This window comes from Megalops cyprinoides, chromosome 7 (assembly GCF_013368585.1).
Source record: "Megalops cyprinoides isolate fMegCyp1 chromosome 7, fMegCyp1.pri, whole genome shotgun sequence".
In the NCBI taxonomy this organism is placed as follows: Eukaryota; Metazoa; Chordata; class Actinopteri; order Elopiformes; family Megalopidae; genus Megalops; species Megalops cyprinoides.
In genome coordinates this window covers 2,598,280-2,614,498 of record NC_050589.1, presented here as the reverse complement: position 1 = coordinate 2,614,498, position 16,219 = coordinate 2,598,280, and positions in this window count along the sequence as shown.

Here is a 16,219-nt window from a genome sequence, read left to right as displayed (position 1 = left end):
CTTGACATAAGCCTTTAAACAAACAAAAAATCAGACAAATTCCTTAACATTTGAAATTATGGGGTTACAGACTGAACACTTCTTTTTAAACTAGTGACAAATATTCCACAAAGTTAGTCCATCATACTATTTCTGTTGATACTGGCAGCTTTTTAGCATTTTTTTTTCCATGGATACAGCACACTTTGTTTTCTTTCCTTACTTTTTAAAAAGTATTTAATACTCAGTATCCTTAAATGTAATTATTATGCTTATCAAGATGCAGCCTGTAGTCTTGCTTTGGTTTGTGTCTTCTTCTGGGCCCTTTTAAGAAATGTGCTTCTCCAGTAATTCCCTGGTCCTCCTCCACTGTGTCCTCCTTCTCACTACTGCCTCTGTCATGGTTAGTTTCCAGTCACAATTACCTTCAGATCAAGTTATTAATGGATTATCCGAGTTGTCCAAATCAGTTTTCCATTCTGTGCAGTCTGGTCGTTGACATTGCCAGTTGTTTATACAACAATTTTCTCTCTCTCTCTCTCTCTCCACAAAAAAACCTGACTTGGTTGCATTCAACTCCATGCGAAACAAAAAGGGGATTTTTAATAAGACTCAAGATGATCAGGCGGGGTAAAGTTTTTCTTACAATTGGAGACCATTTGAGAGAACATTGTATGCTTTTTCGTTTCGGTCACTTTGGAGGTCAGAGTGGCTTGAAGCTCAGGCAATGTCACACCATATCTCCATTCCCGGTGTTAGCTTGTGCCCTTCCACCACAGGGCAGTGTAAAATCACTGCTCACCCTTGAACTTGGCTGTCTTTCAGGTCAATGGACACAGCATCCCTGACACAACTGAGGCGCCATTCTTACACACACACAGGACAATATGGTACTCTTTGAAGACTCCTTTTCTTGTCATTCAACATCACTGTAGGCGATTCTGTATTGACACTTGATCAGCACTTGTGGTGCCTCACCCTTTTCTCTTGGGTATGTGTGTGCACCGTATTTTCCGAAAGTGGTGTCAGATGTGTGGGATAACTATTACAATTACAATTTGTTCTTAAGACTATACCACATTTCATCAGTTAGGATTGTCACACTTTTTTCCATGAAAGTTGGAATTTCTCAGATTTTTGCTACATTCCCTCTCTTTGCATGACCCCCGCTGTGATTTATGCTCTTTGGTTTAAAGGGAAAAATGAATCCACTTCACGTGTTAATGTGATGATGGACATTGTAGGCTATAGGGCTCAGATGAATAATGCAATGATATAAAACCCCATATTATATTTGCAGTAATATTAAAGCAGCGCTGAATGCTCTATGCGCTGCTCAATATACAACATCCCTATCAATGCCGGTGGGGCGGAAGGGTTAAATGCTGGACGTGTAATGGTTTTCCAGTATAAAAGAGAAATCCGTTATTTTCTGCTTCTTAGTGTTTAACTGAAGAGGACAGGTGAAGCCTGCAGTCATGTGATAATGGTTTTGGCAGCTCTGGGCTGTGACAGCTCCTCTTTGTTGTGGGAATAAAGGACGTTTGCTCCCCCACCTCCACGCCTGGACCGGCACAGCTTCTCCACTGCTGCCCGCCCCCCTGCCTCCCACACCCCCAACATCACTTGACAGCACCCGCCATATTCTGTCTCAGGCTCCTCAGGTAATGAGCTGCTAACACTCGTCTGTCAGGCCGAGGCAGTGCGAGCAGGCTGTTCCTCTATCGAGTCAACCAGCGTGCCGTGGCACACAGCAAGCCTCTGAGCAGCTCTTTACCTCTGTCTGTTTAGATAATGTCCCCCAGAATCATTTCAATTTGTTTGAATTTTCAATTAGGCGGTTCTCTTCCAACAGAAAGAAACCAGAGCGATACACCTTTGCCAGACTCTGCCAAACAGCTCTGCTGTGCCTCGCTGAGGCTGATCATCAAATCAAAGGAAGTGTTGTTGTTGTTTTTTTGGGGTTTTTGTTTTTTTTTTTTTTTTTGGGGGGGGGGGGGGGGGGGGGGTTGGTGTTTGTTTTCTCTTTTCTTGCATTTTACCTTCTGTGAATGTCAGCGACTGTCAAAGTATGTCATATAAGGAATTAAAAGCCAAAAAGGAAGACAACTCAAAATTAAAGACAGGGCACACTGCTGTGACACTGAACATGGATGGAGAATTTTACATTATGAATGAAAAATGAATAAATAATAAGTTAGAGGTAACTTAGGATAAGTTAAAAAAAAGTAAGTCAAAATGCATTACTGTAGAGTAGAAGTTATGCAAGGAAAAAACAAAGAAATGGCACGTGCTTTCATCTGTCAACTAAAGCTAGGGACAGAGAGCATTGCTGTTAGAGTGAATGTGGACGGGCTTCACGGCACGTTCCTCTGCCGTCCCTATGAACGTCGCTGTGTGCACAGCACCAGCATTGCAGTGTCAGGGCTGGCCTGGGTAAGACTTACAGTTTATTCTGCAGACACCGCCTGGGAGGGAGGGCTTTACATCTCTGACATTCCTTCCCCTGCTCGCGGTGATGAATGGTGACAAGTTGTCATTACCATTGGCGTGATTTAACACACCTAAACACTTCCAGCTGGGAGGCTCCCCGGCCCCATGCTAAATATGTCATTCTGACCCCAGACTCCTGGCTGCTGGTTTTTGTGTGATTTTATGCACCTGCTCTCCCCTAGATCTTTCAGCGGCTCCTTCTTCCTCAGGCCTCTCACCTTCCTGTCCTACATAGCCAGCCGTGTGCCTCCTCCTCAGACACTTTCCTCCACCCAATCAAACGCCTGCCTGCGGAACATGGCTCCGATTCAACAAAGCGGGACAAGACACCATCGTGTACAAAGACCAGTGCACAGAGGCAAAAGCTATCCCGCATCGTTAGTCGGGCAATGACCAGTGCACAGAAGTGAAAGCTATCCCGCATCGTTAGTCGGGCAATGACCAGCGCACAGAAGTGAAAGCTATCTCACATCATTTGTACAGACAGATGCTTGTCTATGTTTTGGGAGTACAAGTATATAAAGGAATGGATGGATTTCCTTTTTTGGTCCAGCAGTTGAGAGCATTAACCCTCTGAGACAGCTATATCTGACTAGAGCACCCCCTCACCACCACCTCCCACCTTGATGAGATTTATATCTCTGACCCTCTCCCCCAGATTGAATAGAGTATAAAGCAAAGTAAGCAGGCGCTCCTTGTGCTTATGAGACATTTTATTTGGGCACTTTCATTGTCCTGATAAAATAATTCCCATAAGGAAGCAATAACATATTCAAATAATTCCAAGCAGATGTGAACATGCCTCAGCAAGTTAACAAGGTTCTGCTGGACATGCTGTGAGCATCACACAAAGAGCAGGGATGTCTTGTGGAAATAAAACAGTGTTATAACCGTTTTTCCCCCAAATCAATATCACTGATACCTCTGGGGGAGTTCCCATGCAGTAGCTTTTTGGCTCAACCTCATGCGGATTTTGTACTTGCCCTCAGACAAGTTAACGTTTTCATTATTTTTTGTTAACCAAAATCCTAATTTTGTATTTGGAACCCAGGGCAGACTAGGAATGTCCACAGCCATTTTGGAATTTCCCATAGAATCCCTGCTATGAGTGTTAATGGAAAAAAACTTCTTGTCATGATTTCCACTCCTGCTCTTGGTGCTTTTACTGAAGCCTCTAGCCCAGGAGCTGATGGACCCTCTGAACAATTAAAGTTGCAATCCAATTAATGTCCCCGATGAAGTCATTCAGACCTGAGTTGGAAAGAAGTCCCGGAAACCCTCAGAGTCATTAGTCACAACTGGAGTAGGGAAAAAGATCATTCTGGCAAACAAGACAAATTATAAGAAAGGTAGTACAGATAATTAATGTGACCTTACGTCATATCACAACTTTTAATATGACATTAAAAACGTCTAATTCACTATTACTTTCAGTGTTAGTTACTCTTCCAATAGCACTGGAAAACCCATTCAGTGTCATCGAGAGAGTAGGCAATTATAGCTTTTAGGTCATGTGGGTATATAGTTGTAAAACAATTGATCACTCAGCTATATCAGTCAACAATGCATACCTTCTTAAAATAAGGTCAAATTTCAACTAAAGGTCAAGTTTGATATTGAAGATAGTCAAGACATCTCAGGTGGGATCAGGTAACCCCACACAACAGCTGCACAACTAGCTATCTTTCAATGAGGGTGGCTTTGAGTCGAGGGTGTGTGTGTGGAAAGACACAGGGACAACTTCAACAGAGAGCAGAGAGAGATAGAGTTCACATATATCTCCAAGAGATTCAGTGTCCTAAATTCTACTTCCCCAATGAGGCTAACAGTGTTGCATGAGCGTTCCTTTTCAGAACCAGCTGCAGTATTTGGCTGGCTACTTCTTCAGTTTGTTCTTTTTCTGCATGTAATTTACAAACCGCATAGACAAAATAGTGACTCTTTCGTTTCAAAGGTAGAGGGCTGTTTCTTATTAGCAATGTTTGCAACAAATTTGATAATTTGATACTCTGCCAAATTTAGAAAATCTAATGCAATTTTGGTGAATGTTGATAAATACTGATACAGTGAAACCCTTACGCTTAGGTGAAAGTTACAAATCATTGTTAGCACTTTGATGAGGCACAATATGTGATTACTGAAAACCTTGGACTCCCGCAATACGTTGACATATAACTCTATAATAGAGGTTTTCTAGCATTAAAACATTCCCAAGTTGCAATTTAATTAGTATTATTCGTTTGTCTGTAAATTAATACACTGTTAAAAGATAGAGCTCTTCGTTTTTTACAGTAGGGGCACTGGATAACAATACAGCCCCATTAAAAGCATGCTCTGCTTAATATCGCTTAATGTCAATTAAACGGTTAACATTGGAGCCAATAAAACAGATCGTTGCCTTCCTGTCTGCTGACTGGTTCAGCGTTGCATTGCTGCGAAGTCTCTTTTCATTAGATAACAGTCAAGTTTAGAAGAACTGTATCATTGCGTTGTGCGATAAGTTCCCTGTGCAGTTCAAATTACTGTCTGTTGATTAAGGCTTTAGAACACTCGTTGTCTTGGTTTAGCCAAATGCAAAACCAACAAATCAGCTCACTCTGCCGAGGTATGGAGAGGGAGTATATGGAGCCGTACTTCGACCACGCATTCGCTCAAGGGCGCTAGCTGCCACAAGAGATCTGCTCAGGTAGCCGCTCTGGCTGGTGTTTTGGGTAACTGGGTGTCTAGGTGGCCACTTAACGTAGCGTGCTCATTTGAAGTTCGGTTGATGGTTTATTGACTGACAACAAAAAGGATTCGAGATACCCAGTTAACTACACGTATCCCTTTACTTTAAAGTTTGATGTCGCAGATAATCGAATAGTGTGATCTGCAGTTTCGTAGTGCTTCCCTCGTTAGTGAGAATTATCGTAGACATGTCGGCGATAGTCGTTGGTGTAACCTCAGGTTTAAGCATAACGCTGTAAAATGTACGTAAAGTTTAGATATGCATAACGTCTAAAAATAGTTAGCAGAAATGTTGTTTACTTACTGCCATTGCCATTCCACTTGTGGCGGTCGAAGAGAAACAATTCTTCAGCTGGAGTAACAAAGATGGCTGTGTATGCAGTCACATGGAACGAGGTTTGTTCTACTCAAGATAACATAAAGGAGATTATGGCGTTTTTGCAAGGTTTGCTTAGAAAGGGGAAGAGATAAAGGAAGGGTCAAAAAACAAATTGCAAAATGTAAAATTGTCTTTCAAATGATACTCCTTTACTCTGACGTGCTGCCGTTCCAGGCCCAATAAATGTGTCTGTGTTTTCCACACCATTTTGCTTTAGAGAAGGAAGGATGTGAGGCCTCCATTTTCTCACCCTCTGAAGTGATTCCAGACTATTGACTCTGAACAGGTGATAACTGGAACATCAAAGTCCTCTAAGTCATACTGTCATTGGTCAGCCCCAGCCAGTGCTCATCTGACACCTGTCTTCCATCTCAGGTGCATAAAAAAATCTTTAAATTAAATATGGTTCACTTTTAAAAGTCAGGAAAAGGAAACAGAAGGAGGGGAGATACTGTCTGATCCTGTGTGTTAATTATTTATTTTGAAAGATGTGACTTTTTAAAAATTGTTTTCCTAAGCAAAAAGGACATGGCAAGATACTGTAAATGCTGATATTCAAGAAAGGCAGAACAGCACATTTCTTTGGTAATTTGACATGTACTTACTGCTGACAAAGGATATATGGCCACTTTATTACAGTTGGACAAGTACATCACCTGGGGCAGGAAGTTCTCAAAACCCCTTTCAAATGAAAACCCTCCATGGAGAATTTCAGTTTCTAAAGACATCTGATTTCTGCTGCATTACTTTTCCTGTCTTTCTGCAAGTCAGAAAGGCGCCTTTCAATATGATTCATCTGGACATCAATTAATCCATTGGGAGAAACAATTTAGTAAGGATAAGTTTGTAACAGTAAACTCAAAAACAGGGACATTGTGATCACAATAGTGATTGTGCTTTTGTGCTGTAAGTCGCACTGTCTTTGTAGGGTTTGGTCCATGCAGTTTGGTAAGCGTGTTCCGTTTTTAGGGCCTCAGGTATTCCTTTCGACTTTTTAAATCTGTAGTCTTGAAACACTGGACCCATAAATGTAAAGCTGTTTGTTTTATTTTGATGAGGGCTGTTTTTGCTGTAATAACCGCAGTGTATCATGAGAATTGCCTGAGGTGTTTCTCTTTCCATCTAGCTGTTCGGTTGTGTCCGTGAAAAGGAGATGGTTCCCGCACACTGCTGCAGTTTCCTACCTGACAGGGAACGAGGGAGGCAAGTCGTTCGTCTGTCTGTTCTTCACAGAGCTACAGCAACTTGCAGGTAGCTCTTCCTTGCGTCATGTCTCCCTTCTGCCCACACCTGATAAGTAATGGATGTTCGTATGTCCTGTGGTGGACCTGTGGTTTAATTTACAGTTAAATAGTGCAGTACCAGTCTCACTTCTAAAGAGGGCTGATGGTGCTGAGATGTAACTACCAGTCCTCAGAGGTGAAGACCATTCATCTGTGTTGGTCCTGTTTTTGGTGTACCCAAAGCTACCCAAACTTGATTCCCTTTATGAGTGTGAATTGTTTCCTCTCTTTATTCCATTTTAAAGAGGAACATGTGTCTACAGCTTAAATGCTTCACACCAAAACTCTGCTCTCTTTGTAGGTTTTAATATAAAGTGACAGCTAAATATCCAGAGGGGATGGTTATGATTTTAACAAAGATAGGATGTTGTGCAGAGAGGAGGCAGTTTTAGTTGTGCACAGTATTCACCCAGGAGCAGAGAGAAATCCTTGGTTAATTACCATGCCACAAATAATGAGAGGCTATTTAGAAAAGCGTTTGAAGAATGTGTCTCAGATGGAGATAAGATTGGTGATTGTAAGAAAAAGAGAAAGTGTTTTCTGCCAAAGTCTTCAGAAGTTGAAAAGGAAACCCAGTGAGTCACACAGAAAAGGTGAGGCGACAGTCCTCATGTGGTTCGTTCTTTATGAAAACAAGCGACCTGAAAACCCTGACATCTATGGTGAAATTATTTCTCTCTCTCAGGTGTTGCTAACTGTGTGATATCAATGATGAAGGATCTCCTCCTGTCTGAAGAAAACTGATCTTCATCTATCCAAGCCAGTCTATTTTCATTAAGCAAATATAAGGCAGGAATCGTCTTTAACATAAAATAACAGAATCATGCTCTTATCAAGTCATAAGTAATAAATAGAATTGTATTTATCTCCGCAAATAATTCCATAATAATTTATACATTCTACCAAATTCAAAGTATTGAAAAAGAAAGAGTTTCTTTCTTAGAGACTGCGTCGCCCTCTAGCGGACTTGATTGTTGCCTAACGACTTGGCAGTAGGCTACACTGTTCTTCAGTGATCGCAGGGTGTATAAAATAGGTTATCTAATACAGGCAATTAAGTAGTTGTTTATAAAATACTGAAATGACCATCGCATTCGTTTCTCTGCATTTAGTGTAATTTAAATATATAATGCATTCAATTTTTCAATAATTCAATAATTTACAAATTAATTATATAAATTATTATTATCCCGGTATTTTGTAGAAATTTGCTTTTTTTTCTTTTATATAACATTTTCCAAAGTAGTCTGTGCTGTAGCGTTTTTGCATGATACGTTTTCGAATGTGAGCTTGTGATATATACAGGTGAAAATTGCACTGAATTCATTCGTGTTCACCACAGCGCATATTGATATGTTGTTAATGTGGCACTCCGAACCATTGACCGACAAGCGGAAGGCCCGGTGCTTAATGTACTTCTTGCACTGTAATAATATGTATAGATTTTTACGATAATGTTACAAATGTTCCAAACAGGACGAGTTGTGCTAAGGAAAATCTAGTCACTAAGGTTCTCTGTGTTTTCATTTGTACTGGATGCTACACTTTTAACCAGTTTCTGTTCATCCTACTTTTTGTACCGTTTGCACATAATTGAACAACTGTTTGACTCCATATTCATTGACGCAATAACCATTTTTCCTAATGTGTTTAATCAATGAATGGCTATTTGTGGATGGATAAATTTTAGATCACGGCTTGAGTACAGTGTGAGATCATATGATACTTTTGGCATCGGCTGGCTTTCAGCATTTTCAGGTTTATCTGTGTATCCTGGTTGAAGAATATACAACCTGAAGCGGAAACTGATTAAATAGGCAGCAAAAGCACATGAAAAAAGTCACCACATCTAAAAATTATTAGTTTAGGACAAAATACTCTAGGATAAACTTTCACACATTTGTATTGAGATTAACAATAGACCTATGAAACCACGATCGTTTCAATGTTAAATTCTAGTCTTTAGATAATAAAGACACTGAATAGGCCAATACCAGCAAATGAAGTTTCAATTACATTGCATAATTGACGTTGTTAATTAAAGTGTTTGCAAACAGTGTACGCTACAACGGGGTGATTGCCCATGAGAAGAGGAACTTTTCTCCCGGGCTACTCAACGTTTCTTTAAAGTTAATTAATCCCCAACAGCTGGCATGAGCAATAACCACCTCTAATTAATTACTTTTAAATGTCATGAAAAGGGGCTATTTGAGAGGATTTACGTTCCAGTGCTTGAACGGCATGTATCGTTGCAGTGGAGCCGATCTCTTCTGTGGGCAATGGTTCGGATCAGTTCGCATTTGTGTTCTGTGATCAGAGACAACAACAGGTAGGGAAGGCAGTGTAATACCCAAATAAATCCAGAGCTCCATTCGGTAAGGGATGCCATTGCACCGGCAGATAAAGCTATCAGTACGTTGTATTCCTATTTACTGTAGCTAATATAATATGTAGCCTATACACAGTGCAAACTTATTCTGAAAAATATTCTGGAAAATTAATGTGTTCTAAATACTTCCTCGCAATATAAACAGAGTAGGTAAAGTTTTTAGTTCTCTAGTCTGAGTATTGCTCATGAAATCTAATAATATGTGTGCAACCCACAGTTTTTTTAAACCACAGTTTTATTTTTGGTTTAACTTCTGTTCTTTTAAATAGATGGCAATTGTATTTAACACCAAGCAGTTTGTTTCTAACAGATCTGAATGGATATAAATGAATAATGAAAAGATGCTAGTAGAATGTGATGGCTATTGATGACGACGCAGATCTCGCTTTCGCAAAGTTGTAAACGTAGCTTGTTCAAATGATGAATGCTCAATTGGACCTGACGTCTGGATTAAGTGACGCCAGCAGGCATTGTAAAAGCGTCAGGTCTCATTTTCATGATTTTTTTTCAAAGAGCCACTGGTGCCTAAAACATATTAGTCAAGAGCCAGTTACAAGGGCGCATACAGTGTGTTATATTGATAAATAGACTTTCAGTTTAATTCACGTTTTAATGTAAATGCTCATTTAGCGTCCGTAACACGGAGTGTACTATTGTCAATAACAAATCAACATGTGTAAAAATGATATGACAGCTGATGAAACATGCCACCACACCTCGGAATATTTGAAAACGTTTGAACGTCACACAATGTCACGTGACCAACAGTCAATTTAACTGATCACCTTCCTGAAACCTTTTAACATTGCATTTTCAGCGACCAGTGGCCAGTAGGTCTGATCCGAAGCAATTTGATCAGAGACGTGAGCTTTGTGATTAAGTCTACTGTGCGAATCGGTGTTGTAGGCTGTATTATAATAACCCATGCTGAAGGCGCTGTTGCCATTACATTTGAACCATACCACTTCCTCTACTAACAGACACACAAAGTGGTTAACAAAGTTAACCAATTTATGATTCGCAGCCCTCAAGTCAAATACCCCAGCAAGCCTTCTTCCTGTCTCCAGAAACTCATCATTGCGTTGAAAGGAGCGCTCTGATATTGTCACACACAGCCCTGCAAATTGAAGTACAAATTGTTATATTGGAAGTTTACCTGGATATTTTGCATATGATTTCTGTTTCATAACTTTGAAATGCATTTGCAGAGAGCTGAAAGAAATTAAGCGATGAAAAAAATCCCAGAAGCCGCTAAATGTTTAATAGACTAGTCATTTAATTCATGCCTCAGTATAGTGTCTACTTGTTGCAAACAGCATATCGGTGCAGTTACTTCAAAATAAAACAAAACATTTTTATATAAAGCACAACGACTTTAAGTCATGGCATTCATATTAAGGTCATCTCTACCTTCATAAAATTAAAGCCAGTATGATTTTGTCAGTTGTGTATTTCTGTTATATTTTTATACATATTATATATATCTATTTTATTTTTTCTTATTTTCATTTGAATTGAAACTGACGGCGTGTTTATTAAAAGAGGGTATCAGTTGTTAGTGATCTCACATCACTTAGTACTGCCATGTATACCGCTGCTGTTTCCTTGAAGAAATATTCCAAATTTCTCAGAGGAAAGCAGCCACGCCGCCTTCCAACAACTGAATTGAAAACACACTTCGGCTTCTGTGTGGCGCATGGATACTGTTGACAAACCATGATAATTTCATATAAAGCGTATATATCTTAATGGAAAGAAACAGAGTTCTCAGTGCGCATTAATTGTGCAAATTTCTGTTTCTCCTAGACAAAATTTAGATCTTGTTTAAAAGTTGCATAATAGAAACAGTGCAATTTACCCAAAGCACAAGTAGATTACATTGGAATATTGATCTGTCTGTGATATAAGTGTAATGTTATATTAGCTACATTACGTAACACCTCGGTTAGATTAGAGTGTGTCATGCCTTCAATGGGAGGAGGAATGCGATGTGAGAGGTTACGGGTTTAAGCATTTTTATGCCACTGCCCCCCCCCCCCCCCCCCCCCATCTTTGATTAACTTAAATCTGAGCTTTCAATGTGGTGCAGGTTACATATCTTCTGTAGTCAGTAATTAAAACGGATCGTATGTAAAAAATAGACTTAAAGCTGCTGGAGCGATCATTGCCTCTGTTATGGCGCTTTCTCTTTTGTTCCGAGCGCCTCCTATTTAGCAGGCTGCAGGGGCCTGTTTTACGGTTCACGCGCCCGGTCCCCTGAGATCGGGGCACGCCGAATCCTGTGAAAATAAATTAACTCCCATTACACACACGCATTAACAACGTCACATTATTGTTAGCAAAACGTTGTCTTTTGCGGCACAGAACGCAATAGTGAATAAAACCGTGCTCCATGATTGGTAGGTGAGTATAGAATGTTCTTTAACAATGATGCTAAAACGTCAACCAAAACTATGCGGCACCTAAACCGTGACTAAGAGATTTTCTTTGGCCTCCAACTGCGCCGTAGGAAAGACGGGGGAAGAGGAGAAAGGGACAGGGTTAAATTAAAACCAATCATGGTTGTAAGAAAAACGTCGGAAAGCAGCAGTAAAATATTTTCAATGACCAGCCAAGGTCTTATATGCTAAGCATGTTGCTTACTTAGTATAAAACCGGAGAGTTTATGATCACTTAAGCATCAAAGCATGAGCGTAAGATACAATGTGTTTTAGTGGATACATTAGGCCTGTTACGTTGACATGATAATTTCATAAAGTGCTTTTTCGAAGCATACAAGGATTGTATTTTTAATTCAGGAAAGACCCTTACATGGCTAGGCCTACATCTTAAAATAATCAAACCGCATTCATTTTGAATCTACAATAACCAACTATCAATTTATAAATACGACAGTGATCAGACTCGTGAAATATAATATTATTCATTCTGTTACTGCAAGACCCGCACAACAGTTTGTTTTAATGAACACTTTTTGGAGCTTCCGTAAATATATTTTGAGCCTTAAAACAGTGCTTTGTCTGTGCGTGGCTGTGAAGAATGTTTCACGTTAAGATTTGATTTACTGGCATTCTCCTTCGATCGGAGAGAGAGGGGAAGAACTCGGTGGTGTGTGTGTGTTGGGGGGAGAGAGGGGTGCAGAATTTTCCTGTACAAAATGTACAGAAACCGGTACAAAACGAACCTCTGAACGTATTTACATGCTTCGAACTGTGCAGTCAGGACACAGGGAAACGAACAGAAACGCGAGCGCCACGCAGCATTCCTTCACAGACGTTATTTTGGGTTCTTGTGATTGATGCTTGACTTAATTCGATGCTTAGTAAGTCTTCCCAGGAGGGTGAAGCGGGCCTTTTGTGCCTCTCTAGCCCGTGTGAAGTAAACCAAATCCGGAGAGTGGATCGCAGTTCTGCGGCTGGCTACCAGGTCCTTCCCACCGGCGCATCTGCATGTGAAATCGCCATTTCACCCCTCCACACTCCCTAATTGTTGGAAAAATTAGTTGTGAAATTGCTTTCCACCAGTAGTGTTTTCCACGGCAATTTTCACACAATCTTCTATGCACGGTAGTCCCACAGAGTTGACACACGCACTTCCCCATATATATATATATATATATAATATGTGTGTGTGTGTGTGTGTGTGTATAAATATTAGTGTGTCCGTATGTGTGTAAAATACTACCTTTACAATTAGCTGAATGGTATGACTTGAATAGAAAAGGAGACCCCTCTGACCGCCCTTATTTAATTTACCACATGTTTTGCCTATGTTATTGCGCTTTCCATTTAAAATCTTATTGCGTAATGTGAAGACCTGCCTCTGATAGGGTTTGAGCTTCCTGTGCTTAATTCCGTCAAATTTCAGCATTACAAATATTTTCAGTTGCACACTACAGATTGAAATGCAAAGCAAACAATTAAATGACTGTACTTTTTATTTAGTATTTCAGCAAATTGGTTGAACATTTTAAGATGGCGATGGTGGGAATGTTAACGTCGGAATGTCGTGAAATATTTGCCACTTAAAAATGTGAAATAATGGAGACTTTATGTGGCGTTGCCATTTAATACCAAAATATTATAAAAATATTTTGGTATTAAATGGAAAGAAACCGCTATACGTCGCATTGAAAATGCGGGCCAGATAAACACGGTCTGGTCTCATAAATGCTTTCCTTTCCACTTGGTCACGGTGGCAAAAGCGACTGTTTGATCTACAGCTTTGTAAGCAAGAGGAGTAGGCTATGCATTCCGGTACAGTGGTTTCTGCAAAACTGATAGTAAAAAGACAATTGTAGGAAATAGTGGGAATGCTTTCTGAGTTTAAGAATGGCGTGTTGACCCTCACCTGTTGTCGGCGAAGTGGTGTAAAATGTCTTTAAAATGCCTGAAAGAGAAGAGTCCGTGCAGCCAAGTTTATAATGAAGTATCGCCTAATAACACAAAACTGTTACTGTCTTGCTCGTAGATAATTAAATTCGTTTGCGTTACCAACCCATACCTTCCATTCTCCGCTCTATAGCTGATGATTTCCTAAAAACAAGGCGTGCTGTTAAATGTGAATTTTATGAATGAAAGCAAACGTTTTTGAGAGAACTACAAATAAAGAACAATCCATATTCATGTTATCATCGCCTTGCTCCAGCCGTAAACACTCACAGTGCATATTCAATTTATGCTTATTGGAAATTGGATTTAAAATACACCTTCATCGCTTACTTGAGAGAATTTCTCCACGTTTATTACTGACGCTGCACTGAATAACACGTATTTGTGTTAATTATGACACGCTTTCTAGTCCCTTCTAACTGGGTTAAGGGATTTTTAGCATCAAATGCCAGTGTTCTCCCCCCTCCTCTCTCATTGATATTATGGGATCGCTCCATTAATCGCTGCCAGCGAGAAGAAACGTAGGCTACCCATTGTCTAAGATACCGTTACTTTGAATTGCCCTGTCTCGTGCGTTATGTGAAAACAATCCACTCGCTTTCCTTTCTTTTCTCCGTAATTTTACACAATGTAGCTATAATGCAAGATTCATGGATCCATTTTCCGATTTGGGTTCAGTAATTCTGTTAGTTTTCGTTTAGAAAAAGAATGAATGTCTATTGTTGTCAAAAATGACTTTAATCAAAGTTGAGGGACTCGGTCTGCCCGGTTTTGAGATTTTATTCGTTTATTGTATTCCTTATTTTGCTAATGAATTATTGGTGCTTGGTGGATGCAAGTGGTGGTGGGAGAGCGAGTTCATGCACTCCTTATGAAGTTTTTACATCTCTATGGCGCACCTCACATTTAAGAGAGATATTATTTAATGTTGGATGGACAGCATGGATAACGAAGAAATTGTGGAGATTTTACGGTGTAGGGAATTCTTATATATATTGAAGGTTGAGTAAAGTGTTCGTGGTCTAATTTATTTAGATATACCATGCACATTGTCTCTTGGTATACGAAATATATTTCACAATTACCATTCCCATTTTTGACGGGACAAATCACACTTAACATTGAAGACAATGGTTTGCTGCGTATTGCAATATGTAGTGCTGGGTTTATCCAAACCTGGAAGAGGATTTCCTGAGAGAACCTGAAGAAGCAGGTCGTGGAGAGCAAAATTAAGATTAATTCCAAAGTGTAAATAGCAAGGTTAAACCAGTCATGTGGCAACGAAAGCGGAGTCGCATAACTATAGTAACTGTGGTGTAGAGGTTAGGGCACTGGATTCTGAAAGTGAGGGTATTACGGCTGATTACAAGGTGTGAAAACCTACTGTTGTTAAATCCATAGGGAAGCACTGTGACTCAGTTGCGCCAATGACCCCTCAGCGGTTTTAATGGGTTACAGTTTGATTTATTTGAAATTGTGGCCGTCATAGATTGTGTAGCAAATAAAATTATGTGGAAGTATAGTGTTTATAGGGTATGTTACGTAGAAGATGAGAGTTCTTTTAACAACTGTCCATGTGATGGAAATGATACTTACATTTCTAGTTACTATCTAAGACACTTAGACTCTATCTATCTATCTATCTATCTATCTATCTATCTATCTATCTGTCTGTCTGTCTGTCTGTTTTAGTTATCTTGTTCTTGATTATTAGCCAAGAAATGATCTGATACAAAAATAATCTGATACAAGGACGCTCCTCACTTATGAAAGCAGAATATGTAACTTGAAAATAAAAGCGTAGTTTAAAATTACCTCAATAAATACAGAGCATATCGTTCACTTTAGGAATATGAGCCATAATATCGCACATTTTTTCTGCTGGTATGAAAACTTTTCAAAAGCCATGCTCGTAATGTGTGCCCTGTGTGACCAGTTAACGGAGGCATTGGATAACTCCTCCCTTCATTGGCTTGGTAGAACATTTTGAGAGTAATCCATTTGTATAACGTTTTATAATTCGAATTGGTAAAAATAAACACGCACATATACACGCTCGCCCACACACACACAGATCAGATACACTGTGTGTGTGTACCTTACGAAAGCAATATACGATAAGTTATATAACACAAGTGATTATTTATATATCACAATATTTTCTTTTCCCGCATGAATGGAATAGCCTATACATTGTACGTATACACTTCATTTTGTCATGCCACAATTTACAGCGTATTCTTCTGTTTAAGCAGGGACGATATCAATAAAATAATTCCAACAGAATATATAAAATAAGTCATTCGTGCGTTTGGCTCGTTGAATTAAAAGGGGTGTTAGCGTTCGCTAGCCTATCGCTAGAAATGTAAATCCTTAAGAGTGAGAAGGGTGATTTCGGTGCAACCTTACACCCTACTGCCGAGCCAGGTGAAATGAAACATTGCACCAATTTATCTGAGCCTGTGGCTTGTCTGGCACACTGGGATATACAAATGTGCGAATTAAATTTATGGTCAACGTACAGTAAATAACTAGATTAAATCTTCCAATTAACGAGTTGAACATTACAATAAATAAA